The 25,000-nt window shown below is 38.0% G+C and overlaps 1 protein-coding gene across 24 annotated transcripts in view; it reads left to right on the top strand.

Annotated features, from left to right (window-relative positions):
- LOC147834572 (uncharacterized) overlaps positions 1 to 25,000 on the top strand; it is a 274,792-nt gene that overhangs the window by 115,173 nt on the left and 134,619 nt on the right. For 12 of the 24 annotated variants that reach the window (XR_015504601.1, XR_015504596.1, XR_015504604.1 and 9 more), the window contains one exon: positions 4,624 to 4,805. The exons of the other annotated variants lie outside the window; for them this stretch is intronic. The gene's annotated coding sequence lies outside the window, so the exon portion shown is untranslated. The remainder of the gene's footprint in view (positions 1 to 4,623; positions 4,806 to 25,000) is intronic. 24 annotated transcript variants of the gene reach the window in all.

The following is a 25,000-nucleotide window of genomic DNA, read 5'->3' as shown; positions in this document are numbered from 1 at the left end:
GCACAAACCCCTGCTCTTACTAATTGGTGACGGTGGTAGTTTGGCTGATGGGAGGTGGAGTATTTATTTTACCTTTAACAAGCAGGCAAAAGCAAAGCCAGCTCCGTAATGAAGTCCAGAAATCTTGATGTATAAACACTCTTCCTCTTCCACACACACACATACACACTTCTGATTGTTTGTTTGCTTCTGCATTTGTTTGTTGTTAAAGGATTCGGCTTTATATAGTGTAATAAATGAGTTAAAGGGGAAAAAGGGGGAGATATTGAGCATATTTTGTGCGCGTGTGTGACCTGTGTGACTTTACTTAATGAGCATTTTCCTATTGATCGACTAGTTAAGGGAACATTCCTTGATCAATTTGATCAGTCAAATGACAATATATAATATAAAGATTAATGATAATGGTTGGTATTATGTAGATGCTACTGATAAAAGTTAGTTTATATATATATATATATATATATATATATATATATATATATATATATATATATATATATATATATATATATATATAAATTAAGTCAGAGTTATTAGCCAAGTACAGATGTCATCGTTTATACAGAATTATTAGCAAAGTCAGAATTATTAGCCCACCTTTGATTTATTTATTTATTTTATTTTTTCATTTTAAATGTTTTCGAAATGATGTTTAACAGAGCAAGGGCATTTTCACAGTATGTCTGTAGTATTTTTTTATTTTGGCTAGAATAAAAGCAGTTTTTAATTTTTTAAAAACCAATTTAAGGTCAAAATTATTAGTCTACAGAACAAACCATCGTTATAAAATTACTTGCCTAATTACCCTAACTTGCCTAGTTAACCTAATTAACCTAGTAAAGCCGTTAAATGTCATGACAAAGACAAAATAAATATGTTATTAGAAATAAGTTTTTTAAAACTATTATGCTTAGAAATGTGGTGAAACAATCTTCCCTCCATTAAACAGAAATTGGGAAAAAAATAAACAGGGGCGCTAATAATACAGGTGGGCTAATAATTCTGACTTTAGAATATATATATATTAAGGGTATCACGATCCTCCAAATCCTCGATTCGATTACATTTTCGATTCTAAAGGCACGATTCGATTTTCGATTTTGAATAATTAATTAATGACCAATTAATTATTTGTAGCCTACCGTTTAAACTACCAGACCTGCATGGTCTTTGTTTTACCCATAAACAAATCATACAGTAAATTAATAAAGGCAAGATACACACATAATTACCACCTGTCAATCATTTTTTCTGCGGGACTCTTGAATAGGCAGGGATCTGTGTCGTTATAATGGCGTCGGTAAAAAAAGAGGCACAACCAACAGGAACCAGCCAACAGTATCTTTTCACTCAACAAGTGAGTGAAAGATTGAAGCAGTCCTCTGACTGTCTGGACCTGCTGTCTCGAGCGTATGGCTGTGTGTGCGTATGTCTGTGTGGTCACGTGATGTGCATTTTCAGAGGTAGAGAGGAAGGAGAGCTGCTCAAAAATGCTACACGCCACTGTGGATGTCAAATCGTTGTTGTTCTAAAATTCCATTTAAAAACAAAGACAGTGTAAACAGGGCCTGAGTGTGTACTTTTCGCGAGCGGATTTGCAACGGGGGCGGGCGGAGGATCGCGATGCCGGTGTTGTCTATCGGATGAACCGTACGTAATACGTACATAGCAGAGCTTGCAAAACTGTTTTGTTTTGTCGAAAACACGAACGTTGTCAACATAACTCACTGGAAATCCAAAATGCTTCCACACCGGCGACTTCATTGAAAGAGGAGAGGGTTTAAGTTCTGTCGACGGGTCTCCTGCTTCTGCAGTTTATCAAGCACTTCAACAAGCCTGTTTTTTTCCCGCTTGGCAAGCCAAGCTGACGTGACATGGGGGCGTGGCAGCATCGACGATTCTATTTTTTGATTCGATAATCGAAATTGGGGATAAATTTAGATCAATTTCCATTAAAAATTGAAATTGTGACACCCCTAATATATATATATATATATATATATATATATATATATATATATTCATTCATTCATTTTCTTGTCGGCTTAGTCCCTTTATTAATCCGGGGTTGCCACAGCGGAATGAACCGCCAACTTCTCCAGCAAGTTTTTACGCAGCGGATGCCCTTCCAGCTGCAACCCATCCCTGGGACACATCCCTACACACATTTACACACTCATACACGAACAATTTAGCCTACCCAATTCACCTGTACCGCATGTCTTTGGACTGTGGGGTAAACCGGAGCACCCGGAGGAAACCCACGTGAAGGCAGGGAGAACATGCAAACTCCACACAGAAACGCCAACTGAGCCGAGGTTTGAACCACCGACCCAGAGACCTTCTTGCTGTAAGGCGACAGCACTACCTACTTTGCCCTGCCTCGCCCTATAAATATATATATATATATATATATATATATATATATATATATATATATATATATATATATATATATATATATATATAAACCCTAATCAAACACTAAAAAAGAATAGAAAAAGCAGCAAAATTTTATAAAATAGGAGTAAGAACATTTTTAAAATACCTACAAATAAATAAATAAATGAACGAAAATGAATAAACAAATAAGTATATAAATACATAAATAAATAAACAAATAAAGGGTACAATCAGTGATAGCACTGTGCTATCTTACAAATGGTAGGCTAACATAGACTAAGCATGAGGGTCTGGACAGAGAAAGAAAAGTTACATAAGATAAGTCACATTAGTCCACAGTAAGTACGTTTATAGCAGAGAAATATGATAATAACGGTTGCAAAACAGATGAGAATTTGCACAAAAAAATAATATTGTATACTGTAGCTGTCTATAGAAATTTAAAAGAGAGATTTGTGAGGGTGAAGTCATATATGCTGAGCACAGTATCTGGAAGCTCTCAAAATTCCAATAAACAAAAATATAGAAGTGATATTGTGAAATATTATTTCAATTTAAACCAACTCTTTGCTATTGAATACTATGTGAAATTTAAGTTATTCCTGTGATGCAAAGCTTAATTTTCTGCAGTTTTCAGTGTCCATAATAATACTTTTGTAATGAATACTTGATTATAAGTGCTTTTTTGATCAAATAAATGAAGCACTTGAAAAAGATTTAATAAGATAAACATAAAAAAACATGCTATACTAGAAAGATAAAGAATTGATATGAAAGTAAATACATGTTTCTATCTATCTGTGTTCATAAAGATAACAAATTGAGGCAGCAACTAAATTTGTGCAACAAGGTGTCTAATAGGATCATTAACCCCTGTCGCTGTATGTTTTGGACATTGCATGAGCGTCTGCGTGTGTATTTTAGCATGCATGCATGTGTGTGCGCGCTTTTTAGCTTGTGTGTGTGTGTGTGTGTGTGTGTGTGCCAGGCTGGTACGTGGCAGATTGCAGGAACAGGCTGACTGTTAGCGGCTAGCTCAGCAGTGCCGAGCTCGATCTGCCATCTTCCCGTGGATTTACAGCTGACGCTGTGGTACTTCAATTAGCTCTATAGCACACAGATGTTGCTTAAATGTGCCTGCTAATGATACTGCAATAAGCGTGAGATTCATGCCATATTCACAGGCACGTAAATTTCTCAAGTGGCACAATTAAAGGGGGAATACAGGATGGGCGGCAGAGAGGTGGCAGACCCTCCAGTTGGAAAACTGCAGGTCTGATCTGTAATGGGTCACCATGCCATTCCGCTTTAATGCTTTATTTCACTCATACCCCCCTTTATTTTCTGCTAAAGGAGAAAAAGCAGCTTTTTATATTGCTTTGCTGTCTGGAGTTTGTCTTAGTATTGTTGTTGCTGATTGCTCACTGGTTTGTTTATTTCTTTATTTGTTTGTTTATTTATTATTCATTCATTTAAATGACTTTGTGTATACAAATTTATTCATTTATTTATTTATTTAATTAATTATTTATTTACCTCTTTATTTATTTATCTGTTTACACACTTTTCGTGACAATAAAAAAATTATAAAATATATAATATAATAATACTTTATTTATTTAAATTACTTAGTGTGTAAATTGATAAATTAATAAATATGTAAACTGTATTTCAAGTTAATATATAAATTAATTAATTAAATAAATAATTAATTAAAAAAATAAATATTTAGTAAAATATATAATAAATTATTTAAAAATATTTATTTATGTAACATGAAATGACTATATATAAAGTTGCCTTGAGTTGAGTAAATAAATTAAAAAAATACATTTTTAATAAACTTTTCAAAATCTTCTATATTCTAATATATATATATATATATATATATATATATATATATATATATATATATATATATATATATATATATATATATATATATATATATATATATATATTTAATATTTATTTGATTCTCTATTTTTGCATTGATTCACTGAATACACATTTAAATCCATTATTCATATATTTAAGAGCCATATACTTGAACTACATGTATATTTCAGTTGCATACAGTATGTAGTCAGAAAATAGAATATTTATTATCTGTTGCCCCCCAAATTTTGTATGTTGACACATCTATAGTATATTTCTATATATTGTTGATGAAATGCAAACCCTGACTGAATTTCTGTTGTGTTTGTGTGTTTGAAGGTCAGAAGGTCATTTCTCCTTCAGTGTGACTTCAGGCAGATCTACTGACCCAAACACTGTATCTCCAGTATTTCTCTTCGCTCCCTGTGGAGATGAGGAAAAAAAAACAGCTCTTTCTCTCTCACTTTCTTTTTCCTGGATCTGGAAAAATCAGAAATCTGTCTGATAGAAAGACAAAGAGTGTGAGTCAATGCCAATTATATATATGCATATTTTTTTAGCAGTTTTATAAATGACAGATGTACAGTTCTGACAGGCCACCCTTGAACTCAATGCAACGTTTATAGTCACTTGAATAATGACAAACGCAATAATTCTTTAGACAACAATGGCAGCCGAGCATAAAAGCACCTTTGTCACTAAATGGAGCTATTTATAGATTTTGTTTTATTAAAACTAATTCACAGCCTGCGCGGTGCGGCTTCTTTGATATATTAACAAAATGCACAATATATTTAACAAGAAAATGCGCAATCTATGCATTTTTCTGAGACTTGCTAGATGCCTGCGCTGGCTGTCACAGCAGATGGATCAATAAAAATCATCATAAAAGAACAGCAAGAAAACAGTTCTGCCTTCTCGTATGAGATAATCACTGTTCATTTATCCTGCGACGGTGTGACACTTCTAAATACTGCTTCTTCATAATAGTCGGTTAACCCTGATTTTGTTTTCCCTAGAAAAACAATGTTCTCGTGCAAGTCAATCAAGTTGCGCCGCTTTCATGGCTAAATCATATCATAGGCAATGACAGGTATGATGTTGATACATTAACACAAAGGTGTTCGGCTGCCTTTGTTCCCATGATGCCTTTGAATTCACGGCATGTGTCATAAATATCTTTGTGCCAATCAAAACATGTTCGACATTGCTGTCGGGCGGCTGTCCTTGATTCTGTCAAATCATCAGGACCTCGTTGGGACTTTGGGAAGTTGCCGTCCTTGGTGATGTTTTGTAGTTTGTTTACATGTTTAATGAACTTCGCCTCGCTGACAGGGCCAATTCAGAGTTCAGTGCGCTTCATATGGCGATATGAACAGTGATTGCATTTTTTTCCCTCAAATTATACGAAAGTCAACCTGCTGGGACTGTCAGAGATTAGGGCTTATATATATAAATATTTAATATTACAGAAAGGCCTCTCTAATGCTCACCAAGGCTTATTTTTTATGTAATGGTAATATTGCTAAAATATTGTTTTACGAATGGCTATATTGTAAAATGTAATTTCGAAGCTGAATTTTCAGCATTTTAATACCGTTATAATTATAATTCTTTAGAAACCATTATAAATATAAGATGCTAGTTTGCTGCTTGCAAAGCATTGTTAAGAAACCATGACAATATTTCAGGATCATTTTTATATATAAGTACACTCCCTGACAAAAGTCTTGTTGTTGGTCCCAGTTTAAAGAGCAACAAATAATAACTTGATTTCTAGTTGATCGTTTGGATGGATGGATGGATGGATGGATGGATGGATGGATGGATGGATGGATGGGTGGGTGGATGGATGGATGGATGGATGGATGGATGGATAGATGGATGGATAGATGGATGGATAGATTGATGGATAGATTGATGGATGGATGGATGCATTGATGGATACTGTAGATAGATAGATGGAATGATGAATGGTTGGTTGGATGAATGAAAACTGTAGTTAGATGGATTGATTGATGGAAACACGATGGATGGATGGATGGATGGATGGATGGATAAACAGATGGATTGATGGATGGATGGATGGATGGATAAATAGATGGATTGGATGGATGGATGGATGGATGGATGGATACTATAGATAGATGGATGGAATGATGGATGGAAGTATTAATGGATGGATCAATGAATACTGTAGATGGAATGATGGATGGATTTAGGAATACTGTAGATGTATAGATAGAATGATGGATGTTTACTGTAGATGGATGGATGGATGGATGGATGGATGGATGGATACTGTAGATAGATGGATGGAAAGATGAATGGTTGGTTGGATGAATTAATGAAAACTGTAGTTAGATGGATTGATTGATGGAAACACGATGGATGGAAGGATCGATGGATGGATGTATGGGATGGATGGATGGATGGATAAATAGATAGATTGATGGATGAATGGATGAATGGATGGATACTGTAGATAGATGGATAGAATGAAGAATGGTTGGTTGGATGAAATAAAACTAGATAGATGGATTGATTGATGGATCTACAGTATAAACACAGTGGATGGATGGATGAATGGATGAATGCTGTAGATAGATGGATGGAATGATGGATGGTTGGATACTATGGATGGATGGTTGGATGGATGGATGGAGGGAGGGATACTATGGATGGATGGATGGATGGATGGATGGATGGATGGTTGGTTGGTTGGTTGGATGGATGGATGAATACTATGGATGGATGGATTGAATACTATAGATAGATGGATGGAATGATGGATGGATGCTGTTGATAGATGGATTGATGATGGATCTATAATAACTGGTGGAGGGATGGATGGATAGATGGATACTTGGATGAATGAAATGATGGACGGATGGTTGATTGGATGGATGGATGGATGTATGCATGTTAGGATGGATACTGTAGATAGATGGATGGAAGGATAGTGTAGATAGATAGATTAATTGGATGGATTTTTGAACACTGTAGATGGATGGATGGATGGAATGATGGATGGATGGATTGATTGATAAATACTGTAGATGAATGGACGGATGGATACCATAGATACATGGATGGATGATGTAGATAGATGGATGGATGGATGGATGGATGAATACTGTAAATGGATGGATAGATCCATACTCACATTTGTGCATGGAATAAATAAACATGGTGCCTTATATATTTAGAATATTAGAGTCAATTCCAGTGCATTTTCAAATACACAAAGCTGATGCTTCCACCTGTACACATATCCAGGATTGTGTCCATTCAAAATAGATTGATGGCTTGTGGTTTGCAACTGGGTTTTGTTAATCAGTGGTTTGCCAGGCTTACAGGATATAAAGAGTTAAAATCATCACCAAGACTGTAAAATTTAAGCATGTATGATATTATTATAGGAGTAGCATATACAATATAAAAAACAATGGTAAAAATACCGAGCCTTGCAGAACTCTTCAATGAATTTTAATGTAATGTTACAGTGACTTCCAGCGCATTCACAAATACACAAAGCTGATGATGCATCTGTACACACACCTTTTCCTGTTTGCTTGCTAGAATACGAAAACCCAAACCCGGCCTCGGGACGACTTCTCCCTGCATTCTTTCACATTATTCATCACTACAAGCTTAGGTAAAGAGAGACAGGCCTTGATGTCATGTTTTTCACAGACTCAGCACAAACAAGTTGTATTGCTCCAACACAAGAGCTCATTCACCATCTGTCCTCGACTACAAAGTCACCCACAGTCTTCAGTCTCGGCAGACAGCTGAACACAAGCCTCTTACGGCAGCGTGGCAGCGCAGGGGGAAGCTCCGCAGGGTGGTATCCTGACCAGACGAGCGTCAAGCAGCGTAAACGTGAGCAGTTAGCGCACCGCAGTCTCGCCGTGCTTGGGTGGTGATCTGGACCAGAGATTGCACATAGTCAGCAAGATAGAGATTAGTCGTAAACTGTAGTCAAACAATCCACACCTGTTTCAGCTGAGAGGAATCACAACTGTGTAAAGATAAAAAAAGAGAGAGTGTGTGTGTCCAATGATGTTAGTAACATCAACAGAGCGATCACGGGCTGTCTGGCTCAGCATGCCTCTGTGCTACACAACACCGTGATTAAAGAGAGAGTTCAGCCAGAAATTCAAATGCTGTCATCTCGTGCGCAATCTAATGTCACGCCAAACATGGACTGTATGTTCTTGCCCCTTTTTAGTGCATCAACCTGTTTCTTAGTATGTCGGGAAGAAACATCTACTTGTTGTAGATGAAGAGTTGGCAAAGATTTACAATGTTGATGACAAACTGTTTCATTTTTCAAACGTTAATTAGTGTTTTTAGTTTTCTCAAGTTTGATTTGGTCAAACTGTGTTGCTACAATTACATGAAAATGCATGCAGATGTATGGATGGATTGATGGATGGATGGATGGACACTGTAGATAAATAGATGGGTGATGGATGCTGTATATTGATAGATAGATGAATGGTTGGATGAATGGATACTGTGGATGGATGGATGGATGGATGGATGGATGGATGGATGGATGGATGGATGACATTATGGATTGATGGATACTGTAGATGGATGTATGGATGGATGTATGGATGCTGTAGATGCATGGATGGATGGATGGGTACTGTACATGGATTGATGGATACTGTAAATAGATGGATAATGTGGATCCATGGCTTCTGTAGATGGATAGATGGATATATGGATATTGTATGTAGATAGATGGGTGGATGGATGAATGCTGTAGATTGATAGATGCATGGATGGAGGGATTGAGGGAGACTGGATGGAGAAATAGATAAAATGGATGGTTATTGTAGATGGATGGAATGATGGATGGTTGGATGTTGTAGATTGATAGAAAGATGCATGAATTGATAGATGGATACTGTAGTTCAGGGTTTTTCAAAGTCTAAGACAGTGGGCCTCCCTTTTGACAAAACTTATCCATTGGCGCCCCCCTCCTCCCAAACACGCACGCACGCACACGCACACACGCACACACACACACACACACACACATACACAAACACACACACACACACATATATATATATATACAGTATATATAAAGACAGACAGATGTCAGACTGTTAACTCACTTTTATCATCATTTACATGAAAGTGCAATTATTTACAGAGTAATAAGTATTTTAATATAACGTTTTTAAAACTAGGATGATGGTTCAATATGAATAGAACAGATCCAAGAACTGTCCATCCCAGTCAAAACAGTCGAAGTTTAGCAGGTCTCATGCTGTCATTAGCCAAAATATTTTGACAAACCACACATAAAGGTCGTGGTTCATCAGCTGGTCCTGTCCACGTAAATTCCTAAACTCAAATACTGATCATCATATCGTCGTCTTTTGGGTTTAAGCCCTGAACTTAAAGGCTTTTGTGGCGAGGGGGCGTGGCCGAGAGCCATGGGAACGGATTGAGGCCACCGCGTAAGTGGATACACCTGCGGTGCGCACCTGCCTCAGATCCCACGGAAGGAGCCCTGGATCATAAAAGGAGGAACGTGGGCAGAGGAAGCCGAGAGAGGACCGGACCCGGACAAATTTTACTTTTGCTTTCAGTTTGACGGCAGTCTCCGTGAGGAGCTGCCGTCCGTTTGTTTTGGTTTAGACTGCAGCCTCCGTAAGGAATTCACAGCTATGGCCTTCTGGGTAAAAGAGGTTTTCTTATTTTTGACGTATTTTTTTTTGCTTTGTTTAATTAAAACGTTTAAATATAATAAAAATACATATAATAATTAAACTTAATAATTATATTTTTATTATATTATATTTTTCCCGCGCCTCCCCTGACATGCTCTGGCGCCCCCCAGGGGAGGCGCGCCTCACACTTTGAAAACCCCTGCTGTAGTTGGATAGATGGATGTATGCTGTAGTTTTATAGAAGAATGAATGGATGGGTGAATGAATGAATGGATGGATGGATGGATGGATGGATGGATGGATGGATGGATGGATGACATTATGGATTGATGGATACTGTAGATGGATGTATGGATGGATGTATGGATGCTGTAGATCAGGGGTCACCAACCCTGTTCGTGGAGAGCTACCTTCCTGCAGAATTCGGTCCCAACCCTGATCAAACACACCTGAACCAATTAATAGTACCTAAAGCAGCACTTGATAATTACAAACAGGTGTGTTTGGTCAGAGTTGCAACTGAAATGTGCAGGAAGGTAGCTCTCAGGGAACAGGGTTGGTGACCCCTGGATGGATGGATGGATGGATGGATGACATTATGGATTGATGGATACTGTAGATGGATGTATAGATGGATGTATGGATGCTGTAGATGGATGAATGGATGGATAGATGGATGGATGGATGGATGAATGGATGGATAGATGGATGGATGGATGGATGGATGGGTACTGTACATGGATTGATGGATACTCTAAATAGATGGACAACGTGGATGCAAGGCTTCTGTAGATGGATAGATGGATATATGGATATTGTATATAGATAGATGGGTGGATAGATGAATGCTGTAGATTAATAGATGCATGGATGGATGGATAGAGGGAGACTGGATGTAGAAATGGATAAAATGGATGGTTATTGCAGATGGATGGATTGATGGATGGATGGATGGATGGATGTTGTAGATTGATAGAAAGATGCATGAATTGATAGATGGATACTGTAGATGGATGGATGGATGCTGTAATTTTATAGAAGAATGAATGGATGGGTGAATGAATGAATAGATGGATGGATGGATACTGTAAATAGATGGGTGAATGGATGGACGGATAAAAGCTGTACATTGATGAATGGATGGATACTGTATATGGATGGATGATACTATGGATGGATGGATGAATACTGTAGATACATAGATGGTTGGATGGATGAATGCATGGATGGATAGATGGATGGATAGATGGATGGATGGGTTTTGTAGATACATAAATAGATGATACTATGGCTGGATACTGTGAATAGGGATGGATGGATGGATGGATGGATGGATGGATGGATGGATGGATGGATGGATGGATGGACGATACTATTAATGGATGGATGATTCTGTAGATTACTAGATAGAATCATGGATGGATGGATAGAGTGATGATTACTGTTGATGGATGGATGGATGGATGGATGCCGTTGATTGATAGATAGATGCATGAATTAATGGATGAATACTGTAGATGGATTTATTGATTGATTGATTGATACTGTAGATGGATGAATTGATTGATACTGTAGATAGATTTACAAGTTAATGAATGAATGAATGTCCTGTTTTGTATAACAAAACTAAGGGTTGCCACTTGTCAGAAAAGTGATCTGTGATTCTTGAGCTCGTTTAAGAAACAAAACAAAAATGGCATCACTATTTACTGAAACTTTTGCTTCTTGCTTTTGTTGGAGGCATATTATCTAGAAGAATGGTAATTCTGATTATGTCCACATAGACAACGTTGTATGGCATGAGGGCAAGTACATGACAGCATTTAAATTTCAGTGTCAACTCACCCTTTAAATAAGCAGAAAGACCCAGTTTGACCCCAAACATTTGGCCGTTTGAACCCAGGCAATGGCCTAGAGGCAGTGTAGCAAAGCCCAGTTCACTTATCTAAGTACAGCGGGAATCTGGCCAGCTTTCAGTACAGTAAGCCACTACACTGCACTCTGAGACCAGATCCGCTTTTAAAGGTTAATCTCTCCATTGTGATTCATTGTCACTTTAGCATTTATATTCGGCTAAGCATCTCAGGATTCCCTCTTTTTCAGGTCTTTAAGCCCCTGTGGTTATCTGCACTATGACTTACTATCTGAACTCGACTCAATGAATCAGAGAGAGAGGGAAGGAGAGAGGCAGAGTCTAAGCCGCTAAGTTTTCTAAATGTCCCTTCAGCTAGGTGAGAGAGAGAGAGTTTCAGATATTTATTCAGTGAGAGAGAGAGAAGGAGAGAGAGGTGGATAAGCTTCTTACTCACAGTGCTGTGGAAAAAAGAGAAGCACAGATCAGATGTCACCAAATTCAGGCTGAATTCGGTGTCTGGAAATGGTCTGCGCTGAATGCTAAAGATGTGAACGCGGGTCCACCACAGGTGAATCTGACTGTTGTAAATCACAGCTGTTCTAGTGTATGGGTCAGAGACAAAAAGTTTTCAGATGTCATAACAATGAATGTGTAATACAGCTTTACATGCATTTATTACATTAGAATATGTCCTGTTTTACAGAAGTGACTTTTTTAAGATTGGGATTGAGAATTTTTTTGAGATTGAAACATATTGTACATAGAAATATCACTGTAAGTTAACAGAATATGTACTGACAGCTCATTACATCTTAATTTACTCGACCAAGCCAAACAATATATAATCTCAAACAATAAAAGTTACTTTGTTAAACTTTTCAACAAAATTGTTGGAGCAGAGATCAAGGTCCTGTAATGCTTTATGATTAATCATAACAAATATATTATTACAAAACAAATAATCGCACTCACACATAAACACACACACACACACTGGTCCCCTCTTGATCAAAAATTAAAAAGAAAATCACCTTTTCACAGGCTTTTTCACTGGGTTCTAACATGATTAATGTCCAACAGGGGACCTTAAAATGTCCACACTTGGTTCCAGCTCCTTTGTTAGTTTGTGCGTAATGACACTATGGTTCCTTCTTAGATAGGTAGGCAACACACACACACACACACACACACACACACACACACACACACTTTTCTGATCTATTTCAAATGTTGTCTTTTGTATATAAAAACTAAAATTGCATGTAAGCAAAAGTGTTATTTGCAGTTTATTCATAAACTAATTTCGAGTAGATCACAAGCTTATGGTTAACACGGCTGGCACCAAATTAGCTCCACAATCTGCCCAATCAGATGATTATGCACGCATTATAAATAACCAGAGCTTCGCACTCAAATTATCTTAGTCTTGAACTTTTCCCACCTTCCACCCTTACTGCAACCCCTTTTTTTTCTGAAAGGGTGGCCCAGTGGCTACAGGGCTCGAAATTAACCATTTTGCTTGGTAGCACCGGTGCTCCTAACTTTAAAAGTTTAGGCGCATCAGCCAAAATTTAGTCGCACCCACCAATTAGGAGCACCGTTACTACAAGTTTTATACAAACATATTTATAGCATTTGAAATCAAAACTAATCAAACTAACAAGCAAAACAAAATTTATATATATATATATATATATATATATATATATATATATATATATATAAGCGTGAGGAAAATATGTCTCAACGAAATCCCGTTGTCACAAGAAAATACATTTTTATAACAGAACTGAGTGACCAAAGCATACACGGAGCGCTCACCGGTCCTGCATGCACTGCTTGAATGAATCTTTTAACGGTATAACTGTGCTGTTCTCACAAGTGCTGTCTGATATTGCACTGATGCTTTTGACACATACTGTACCTTATTATATGCAGATGTCATGTTAATAGCAACACCGGTCTTTTTACTAGTAGCGATATTAGTTCCATCACAGACTTTTCATAGTGGACTTGAAGCCAATGGAAGTCTTCTACCCTTGGAAGAGTGTAGGTGGTGGATTAACATTCAGCACATGATCACTAGTAAGATGTCATTATTTGTAACTAGATTTCTAAAACTAAATCTGTCAGTCTTATCTTCATTCTCGTCTTCAGCGCTTTACAATTTTTCGTGGTAGTAGCTCTCTGTCATCTGAAGCCAGAAGGCGCTGAGTGATTGACAGCTGATATTAACCAATCATTCGCGTTCAGTGCTAGAGCAGTGGTGGGCCAATAAGAAGAGCGCGAAGGCAGGGCAAGCATTACTGACTTGGATTTGTTTACTGCAGCAAGTTGACATGACAACTGTTTTAAACCATTCCCGAGCGCTGCGTTTCGCGTTCCAAGTGCAGACAAAGAGCTTAGAGATGCATTCTGCGTGAATGTCCCCCGAATCCGCGCATGTGGTGAACATTTTGCAGCAAAAACTGGTCGCACACAACAATTTTAAGCACTCGCAGAAATGCTTCCAAATATATTTTAAGGTCGCATAGATAAAATTTTGGGCGCATATTCGCAATTTCGAGCCCTGGGCTAGCACTGTTGCCTCACAGCAAGAACGCCTCTTTTCCGGCCTTTTACCAGGCCAGTCGACGTTTCTGTGCAGAGTTTGCATGTTCTCCCCGTGTTCGTGTGGATTATCCCTGGGTTCCCTGGTTTCCTCCCACCCAATGGCAGTTGGCTTCAGGGGTGGGGTTGGGTGCTACGCCTTCTTTTTAAAACCATACAATTTTGTACGACTGAACTTGTTCATACGAATTAGCCACTAAACTGACAAAACGTAAAATACATTTTCTCATGAAATCAGGCTGGTCCAAACACATGCAGTATGAGTGAATTGGATCTACAAAAAAATGTCATTAATGTATGAGTGTGTGTGTGGGTGTGTGTGTGAATGATAGTGTAGGGGGTTTCTCTGTACTGGATTGCGGCTGGAGGGGCATCCGCTGCATGAAACATATGCTGGAATAGTTGGCAGTTCATTCCGGTGTGATAAATAAGGGTCTAACCTGAAGGAAAATTAATGAATGGAGGTCAATGGCTGTTGGTAATCTGTTGGTTCAACAAGTGGAGAATGAGTAAATGATACTTTTTCGGGGGGTGAGGGGTGGGGTGGGGAAGGGGGGTAACTATCCTTTTAAGCATTGAAAATACAAATTAAAAATGTTTGCAAACTATTTCTAAGCTGATGAAATCCAAGCTTGAGATGTATTTCTGAGTGAGTGGATCTTTGGGATGTAACAATTCAACCTTTCACACGCCTGCTGTGATTATAGAAATGTTTTCATTACGGCGCATGCGAGGGGTGTGAAAAGGTGTCTTTGATTTCTTTTTTATCTTTCAAAGCTTGTGTTTGTCAAGGAATCGATCGCAAGGAATCGCGAGCCCCAGTGATTTACAGAACGATTGCTCAATTGATTAACCTAATGAATCATATCATCCATCCAATTATCCACGAGACCCGCTCCACTATAGAGCACTGAGGATCAATCAGCAGTGGTGAAGGACGACAGCGTCTGAAGGTGTGCTGATCTCTGTTAACAAGACCAGATACAGCTGACTAACTTTCACAATTACTTTCAGAAATTCAGCAAGGCCTACAGTATTGTTTATATATGTTGTTTGGGCTTTTTCTATCACAAACATCAATATTAAGCAATTTCAGGAACATTTTGTACAAAGGTTAAACTTTTTAGTGTATTTGGTATCATGAAATTTCAAGGGATGCTGTTTTTTTACAGCTTTTATTAGGGCTGTGCAATTAATCGAAAATCTGATTTTGATTATGGCTTCTAACGATTATGAAAAACCATTAATCGAGATAAACGATTTTTGCATCATATACCAAAAGCGCGAAAGACCGCGTGCTTATGTGTGTGTGCAACACGCGCACACACATAAGCACGCGGTCAGCATTCGGTCTCATTCGCACACTGAGACGAGCAGAGGAGCGCAGACATCTAGAGTAATCTTATCGTGAGCGCTTTAATGGTCAAATAGGTGTCAAAACACGGTGATTATTGATTATTCATATTAACCCTCATTTGCGTAATAAACAAACGAGTTGAGAATCAAAAGACACGTGAAAGAGAAACCATTAAAGTGACAGTGCGAAATGCTGCCGCCTGTTTTATCTTTAATCAAACGACGAGAAAATTCCTCGCTGCTCTTGACTGAAGGATTTTTGTAGCTAAAGTGTTTTTCTTAGGGTGAAGATGCTTAAATCACAGTTTGTTTCATATTTTTATCTATTGTATTTATTTCTCTTTCCTTTGCAGGGTGGAAAATAACTGTATATATACAGTTGTAGTCAGAATTATTAGCCCTCATGAATATTAGCAACCCTTTTCCTCCAATTTCTGTTTAATGGAATGTAACACAATAGTTTTGATATCTCATGTCTAATTACTGATTTTTTTTTAATCTTTGCTATGATGACAGCACATAACATTTTACTAGATGTTTTTCAAAATACAAGCATTCAGATTAAATTGCAATTCAAATGCTTAATTAGAGTAATTAGGCAAGTCATTGTATAACAGTAGATTCTTCTGCAGACAATCAAACAATATATTTTGCTTAAGGGGAATAATAATATTGACCTTAAAATGGGTTTCAAAATATTTAAAGCTGCTTTTATTCTAGCTAAAATAAAACAAATAAGCCTTCCTCTAGAAGAAAAAAAATATTAGAGGAAATACTGTTAAAATTCCTTGCTCTGTTTAACATAATTTGGGAAATAGTTATTTAAAAAAACAAAATTCTCAGGAGCGCTAATAATTTTGACTTCATCTGATAATCGTTTTGAATAATCGTGATTATAATTATGACCAAAATAATCGTGATTATGATTTTTTCCAAAATCGAGCAGCCCTAGCTTTTATTAACCTTTGTTATTTCTTTAGGGCATATTCACCCAAAAATGAAAATTCTGTCATTATTTACTCACCCTTCACTTCAAAATCTGTTCGAGTTTCTTTCTTCTGTTAAACACAAAAGAAGACCTTTTGATAAAACCTGTATCAATTGACTTTCATTTCTTTTTCCTACTATGCAAGTCAATGGAAGTCTCCTTTAGTGTTCAATAGAAGAAAGAAGCTTAATAGTGAGTAAATGTTGAGTAAATTAACAACTTTTTGAGCAATCTTGCCAGGCAATTTTGCAATGCGGTGTTGCTAGGCTACTTTTTTATTAAGAATGGGCAACGATATTGTATCTGTCACTCAATACCCTAATTAGTTTCCCCATGTCTGACCTGGTTGCCCATTTATAGCATCACTTCCCAAAGTTGCCCAACAATGTTGCTCAAAAAGGTGCCCCATGTATTATCAGTATTAGTTTTACTGTCTGCTTACTAAAATAACCTTGGTGTAAATGTTAACAACGCTGATTTTTGAATGAACTCTCCCTTTAAGTGAACAGGGCCTAGTTGTGCCAGTGTCCATTCAGTTAGTTTTAGTGTTTTTTATTTATTGTGCATTTCTTTGTGTCGCTTAATGAAAAGGTTTTTTGACCAGTAGTTTTAATCTTATGCTAATGATACACAGGGCAGTTTATGGCATCATATCCCAAAGTTGTTTAGCAATATTGCTCAAAAAGTTGACTTAGATTTGGTGTCTGTTTGCTAAAATAATCTTGGCTCAAATGTTAACAGAATGTTCATTTTTAGATGAACTCTCCCTTTAAGTGAACAGTGCATCAGCTCTAAAATTCATAGACTGCCTTGTTGTGTCAGCATCAACTGTAGTTAGTATTAGTGTTTTCATTTATTGTGAATTTCTAACTTTACTTTAGTCATGAAAATGTTTTTGACCAATAGTTTTAGTCTTATGCTGATGATACACAGGGCAACTTCTTGAACAATCTTGCCAGGCAGTTTAGCAAAGCAATGATGCTTGGCTACCTTTCTATTAAGAATGGGGTTCAAGTCAGCACCAATAGCCTTGTGGTGAAATGCGCTGGCATATAGCACTGGGGTGCTCACAGTGACCTGAGTTCGATTCCCAGCTTAAGGTCTTTTGTCGATCTTTCCCCTTTTCTTTGCTCCCCTTGTATTCCTGTCTAAACTCCACTATCCAATATAATAAAGGTGAAAACCCCTAAAAAATAATAATAAAAAACAAATGGGCAACAGTATTGTATCTGTCAGCCGTTACCATTGTTAGTTGCCTCATGTCTGACCTGGTTGCCCATTTATCCCAAAGTTGTCCAACAATATTGCTTAAAAAGTTGCCGTGTGTATCATCAGCATTAATTTTAGTGTCTGTTTACTAAAATAACCTTGGCTCAAATGTTAACATAATGCTCATTTTTAGATGAACTCTCCTTTTAAGTGTACAGTGCCTTGTTGTGCCAGCGTCAGTTTAAGTTAGTTTTAATGTTTTTGATTATTGTGAATTTCTTTATTTCAGTTAACAAAAATGTTTTGTGATCAGTAGTTTGAGTCTTATGCTGATGATACACAGGGCAACATTTTGAACAATCTTACCAGGCAATTTTGCAAAGCGATGATGCTCTACTACCTTTCTATTAAGAACAAGAGAACAGGTCTGCATCAATAGACTAGTGGTTAAGTGCGCTGGTATATAGCACTGAGCTGCTCACAGTGACCCGAGTTTGATTTCCAGCTTTAGGTCCTTTGCCAATCCGACCCCCCTCTGGAGAAGCTGCTCCCCTTGTATTCCTGTCTAAACTCCACTGTCATATTTAATAAAGGTGATATCCCCTAAAAATATAATGAAAAAACAAACTAATGGGTACAAATAGTACTGTATGTCACACATAACCATAATTAGTTGCTCCATGGCTGACCTGGTTGCCCATTTTATTGCATAATTTCCAGCAATACTGCTTAAAAAGTTGCCCTGTTTATCATCAGCATTAATTTTAGTGTCTGTTTACTAAAATAACCTTGGCTCAAATGTTAACAGAATGCTCGTTTTTAGATGAACTCTCCCTTTAAGTGAACAGTGTCAGCTTGACAATTCAAAGACTGCTGTGTTGTGCCAGAGTCCATTCAGTTAGTTTTGGTGTTTTCATTCATCAAGAATTTCTTATTTTATTTCAGTTAACAACTTTTATTTACTTTTATTTTTCCTCTACTGAAATAACTTTGGCTCAAATGTTAACAATACTTTAATTTTAGATGAACTCTCCCTTTAAGTGAACAGTGCGTCAGCTCTAAATTGAGTGACTGCCTTGTTGTGTCAGCGTCAGTTGTAGTCAGTTGTAGTTAGTTTTAGTTTTTCATTTATTGTGAATTTCTTATTTTATTTCCATTAGTGGGGGTTGCACAGTGACTCAGTGGTTAGCACTGTTGCCTTACAGCAACAAGGTTGCTGGTTTGAGCCAAGAGTGGTTCTGTGTGGAGTTTGCATGTTCTCCCTGTGTTGGCATGGGTTTCCTTCGAGTGCTCCGGTTTCTCCCACAGTCCAAACACATATGCTATAGGTGAATTGGAGAAAATAATTTGGCTGCAGTGTACGAGTTTGTGTGTGAATAAGTGTGTATGGGTGTCTCCCAGTACTGGGTTGCAGCTGAAAGTGTAAAAAATATATATATATATATGATGGTATAGTTGGCGGTTCATTCCGCTGTGGCGACCTCTGAAATAGAGACTAAGCTGAAGGAAAATGAATGAATGCAAATGTTTTTTGACCAATAGTTTTAGTCTTACACTGATGATACACAGGGCAACTTTTTGAGCAATATTGCTGGACAACTTTGGGATATGATGCCATATAATTGCAACCAGGTCAGACAGGGCAACTAATTAGGGTAATGGGTGACAAATACAATATTGTCGCCCATTCGTAATAGAAACGTTAGCCAAGCAACATTGCTCAAAAGGTTGCCCCGTGTATCATCAGCATAAGACTACTTTTTCATTAGTTTTAGTTTCGCATTAGATTTTGTTTCCGTTTACTAAAATAATCTTTGCTCAAATGTTAACAGAATGTTCATTTTTAGATGAACTGTCTCTTCAAGTGAACAGTGCGTCAGCTCTGAAGTTCATAGACTGCCTTGTTGCGACAGCGTCACATTAGCTCTTCAATATGAGTGATTTCTGTCTGGAGCGGTGCGAGTTGTCGTGTGATGTTAGGAGTGAGTTGTGTCTACAGGAACAGCTGGTGTCTGGTGTCCGAGAGAGAGAGACTTTCCTCCGATGGGCATGAAGATCTCCATGGGCACCGACAGTTGGGCCTGCAAAAACAGAGATTATGCCATGGAGCCGGAATGTGAGGCCGGGAAAATCACTGTCTGAGAGAAAGGGAGAAGAAGCAAGATGAAGGTCTGTTGTGTTGCTGCAGTTGGCTTTGAGTCATGGTGTTTCTCAGAAGACTTTAGAGCGGAGGGGACAGGAATTTACAAGCAGACTGGGTTTTGCTAAAAGGGAATCAGTCCATGACAAACTATTACAAGAGGTCAAGGGCTTGTCATCTTCAAGTTGTTCAAGTTTTCAGAGACTTATCTCCAGACTTTTGTGTTGAAAATCAGTTGTTATGAAATGCACGTCTATCATAGTTTTTCTCATGGAAAAGAAAATGAGATGTTTGGTAGAAAGTCAAGGCTGTTTTTCTCTTTGAGGCAAAAGAGACAGAAAAAATATTCATTCATTTTTTTCAGCTCAGTCCATTTATTAATCTGGGGTCGCCACAGCGGAATGAACCGCCAACTTATCCAGCACATGTTTTATGCAGCAGATGCCCTTCCAGTCGCAAACCAACACTGGCAAACACCCACACACTCTTGCCCACACTCACTCACATACACTACAACAAGTTTAGCTTCTTTAGTTGACCTATAGCGCATGTGTTTGGACTGTGGTGGAAGCCGGTGCATCTGGAGGAAACCCACACGAAAACAGAGAACAACCAAACTCCACACAGAAATGCTAGCTGACTCAGCCGAGGCTCGAACCAGCAACCTTCTTGCTGAGCCCCGATTGTGCCTCCCCCAAAAAAATATTTATTTATTTATTAATTGATATTATTTGATTATTTTTTTATATTATTTTATATATTTAGATTCCAACGTATATTTGAATTGTTTTGAAAATATTGTTAAAGGGTCACAAAACACCAAAACACATTTTTTGAGCTGTTGACAGTCGTATATGTGTCCCACACTGCTAAAAACACTATTAGGACACCTATATTTCACTAAAAAGTGTAAATTGGTTGTTTTTGCGTTATTTCAAGCAAATTCGTACTTCCGGTTTGAAACGAATTTTTGAAGCTGCGTCACGGTCATGACATAATAGCGTGTATTCCAGCGTGCAGACTGGACGCCTGTGCCAGAGTGTGTCTTATTATGTCTTACAGTGTGATGCATTAATGCATGAGTAAGGCTTGGTTCAAACCAATCAGCGCGCTCTATTGTGCAACTTCATTAATATTCATTACTGTGTTTACACGACATAGACGCCACGTTGTGTTGGCAAAACAAGCGTGAAGTGTTGCTTTTATAGTTTGCTGCAGTTAAGTTTCGTTTTCATTTTCTCTCTGTGAGAGTTCATCTGGATCACGTGTGGATTAACAGTGTACGCGACGCTTGACAACAATAACTTACATGTCTAAGGAGGATTATTGTTTACCTGAGAGCTGTTCTCATCTACAAACGTTGAGATCGGATTCGCTTGTAGTCTTCTCTTCATAAAGATGCGGCTCTAGTTGCTGTGGATTGTCCTGTCTCTACAGATTTGGTAAGTGAGCGACCAGTGCTCTTTGTTTATTCAGTTTGTTCGTATCGAACTAAGTTAACTATTGCACCGAGTGCAAATATGTTAGGACCACAACCAAACTTTAACTTCGTGTAGGGTTTTTAACCGCATTTTGTGACCGGAATAACACACGCGGCTTTCTGACACTACCTGCCGAGTGCATCTAAGTTTCCGGAAAATGCTGAGGTTTTTTTCTCTCATTCGCCGTGCGGTATCAAACATTGCATGAAAAATACACGCTTAGAGCAGTTCCTCGAATCAAATATCTCGTTTGTCGCGAGGGGCATGAATGAATTCCCTGAATGAAAGAGCCAAACTGCAGTTAAAGTCCACCATTTAATAATTTGGCAAATAATTCGACTACAGATGTCCATGTAGGTTAAACACCATCACTTTCTCCTGTGTGTATTTTGACTGAAACTCACGCGTGCCCAAATAGACACTCCTACACCCTCCCACTTTTCTTCCTCCGACACTCCCCCCTAAACAGATCTGGACACGCCCACTTTTCTGACTTTTTCCAAAGTAGAGGTGTGAAAACACCCTGCTGAAACGAGGGGGTTTCATGGCCCTTTAAAGTTAAAACCTTAAATATTTTTTACACACACACACACACACTATGTATTTATATAGACACACTGTTTTCTGAAATGTTTTTCTATTTATTTTATGTAATCAGATCAGTTTTCATAGCATTTATACTGTATTGGAGAGAGCTTAACGTGCTGCAATTTAAGAAAACACATGCAATTACAAAAAACACCAGCAAATTAAGAAAAGATCCTACTCCATTTGACAGCACATATGTTGCAAATTCTCAGCATTTTTAAAAAATGCACTGCATTTTCCCACAACACAAACTAATTAATAAAACCCTGCATTTTCTCGCAATGCAAACAATTAATGAACACTTGCTGAGTTTTCTTACAACACTTTCAAACAGCACGGAACACAAAGGAAATGTTTTAAGGGGACACTAAAATTTGACTGACCCAGCTATATAGATTATGATTATTTAGGCTAATAAATACAAAAGACAAGGGAATCAGGATGTTAAAATTAACAAACAAAAAACCCACCTTTTAAAGATCACCTACATCTTCACTGAGCAACATTCACAGCACAGCGACACCTATTATGTTTGTGGGTCCACTGTTTTTTGTTTTTTGCAAGTGTTATGAGAAAATGCAGCACATTTTCGTAAGTTGTGAGATAATGTGGCACGTTTGATTAATTTGTTTGCTTTGCTGGAAAATACAGAGCGTATTAATGTGTTTGCGTTGTGAGGATTTGCAACACGTGTGCTGTCAACTGGATGAAGATCTTTCTTAATTTGCTAAAGTTTTTTTGTAATTGCACATTTTCTGAAATTGCAGCATGTTAAGCTCTCTCAGCCACCGTAATGGACTGATAAATTAAATATACCTGATTTGTAAAGGTGGCTGATTTAATATTTTGATAAAAGAAGACTGTTAGCTTGTAAAACTGAAGCGAATCACATTTGAGCTCAACTTTAACTTTCATTAAATCTTATATCTTTTTTTTTATTTTCTATTTTATTTATTTATTAGTTTTTTTAATATTTTAAATGATCAAATCTTTTAATGAATTGAATAAATTGACTGGTATCATGTTTATTGTTTATTTATTTACTCATTTATGCATTTTTATAGAACTTGTGGCACATCATGGGCAATTTTTTTTTGGAATATCGAAATACTTGGGGGTGGCACAGGGATGCAGTGGGTAGCACAATGGCCTTACAGCAAGAAGGTCACTGGTTCAAGCTTCGGCTGGGTCAGTAGGCATTTCTATGTGGGGTTTGAATGTTCTCCCTGTGTTGGTGTGGGTTTCCTCCAGGTGCTCCGGTTTCCCCCACAAGTCCAAAGACATGTGATACAGGTGAATTGATTTAGCTAAATTGTCTGTAGTGTATGTGTGAATGAGTGTGTATGGATGTTTCCCAGTGGTGAATTGCAGCTAAAAGGGCATCCACTGCACAAAACATATGCTGGATAAGTTGGCGGTTCATTCTTCGGTGGCGATCCCAGATTAATAAAGTGACTAAGCCGAAAAGAAAATGAATGGATGGAATATTTTGGAATATAGTTCACGTTAGACACATTTCTTGTTTAAAAAGCAAACCTTTACGTCATCTTCATCATACTTTTCTATGCTCAAAATCGCTGTGACTGCAAAACTAATTGCCCTAATAATAATGACAACAGATGCTTTGCTGCCTGCCTTGCCTAGTTTTGATTGCATGACCCCCTGACCCTTGCCTTTATTTGAGAGCACACGGCCGCAGTAAATGAATGAGTGGCCGTCTCCACCAGACTGAGGTTATGAAGGATTATTGACTCAGGTTTTATAAATATTTAATGCTCACATTAAAAACTATGGCAGAGGATGGCCATTAGGCCGGCCGTAATAAAGAGGCTTTCTGTGTGATTGAGTGAGGTGAGGGCCGAGCAGGGGCCGACCAGGGGCCACTCTTTGATGAAGACACAACAGAACACGGGTGGAAGGTTCTGTCCTTGCGTTTATTTAATCCCAGGAATAGCACGCGGACTGTACGGCGACGCCGATTTTTCAGATCGGCAGCTGCCTGCGTAATTGCTTCAGCGGACTTCATGTTTTTTATGAGCGCAGAATAATTATGTATAACTCCATAAAGCTTGCATCGTTCCACATCATAATCGAAGAAGAAAACATCGGACATTAGCGAATTCCCAAAACGCATCGGATCTGCATTTGCAGGACTTTCAATGGCTGCTCTGAAGAGGATGATAAATGCTCCTTCATACATTCATAATGTAACTGTGGTCATTTTTTTGTTGTTTTATTTGGTTACACAAGATTGATATACTCACAAAGAAACAGACGCAGGCGTATACGGCGTGGCAGCAACAGCGGACGTTTGCCCCGAATGGCAGGCGACCAAAAATCGATCTCTAATCTGATTGGGGGGATGTTTTATTACCTCTGATAGAATTTAGATTTTCTCTGAAGCAATTTCTCCAGCGGATAAAAGAAGCTATTTAAGGCTAGAACAGGCGATTTCATTCTGCGAGCCCTTATAAAGACTATTGTCCAGTTTGTTCATTGTGCTAATTGTAGGAGACACCGATGCAGTGTCCTCCGCAAGTAGACGCTCAGGTTATCTGGCTACAGATCGCCCAGTCCAGGCAAATAGGCACAACGGATCACATTCAAATGCTGTTCTTTGGCATATTGACACCGTAGCTATCAGTCGGGCCTGTTATCTGACTGAAGGCCTGATCTATGCCAGCGGGCGGTCGCATAATAACCTGCGAAATCAGTTATGCAGAGACTCAGCCTTCCCCTTAATTGTCCACATTGTGAGTAAGAAAACACGCGGCGAGCGCTGTTGTCTTGATG

Source organism: Danio rerio, chromosome 12 (genome assembly GCF_052040795.2).
Source record: "Danio rerio strain M-AB ecotype USA chromosome 12, GRCz13ab, whole genome shotgun sequence".
Classification (NCBI taxonomy): domain Eukaryota; kingdom Metazoa; phylum Chordata; class Actinopteri; order Cypriniformes; family Danionidae; genus Danio; species Danio rerio.
This window is presented reverse-complemented; position numbering and strand designations above follow the sequence as displayed.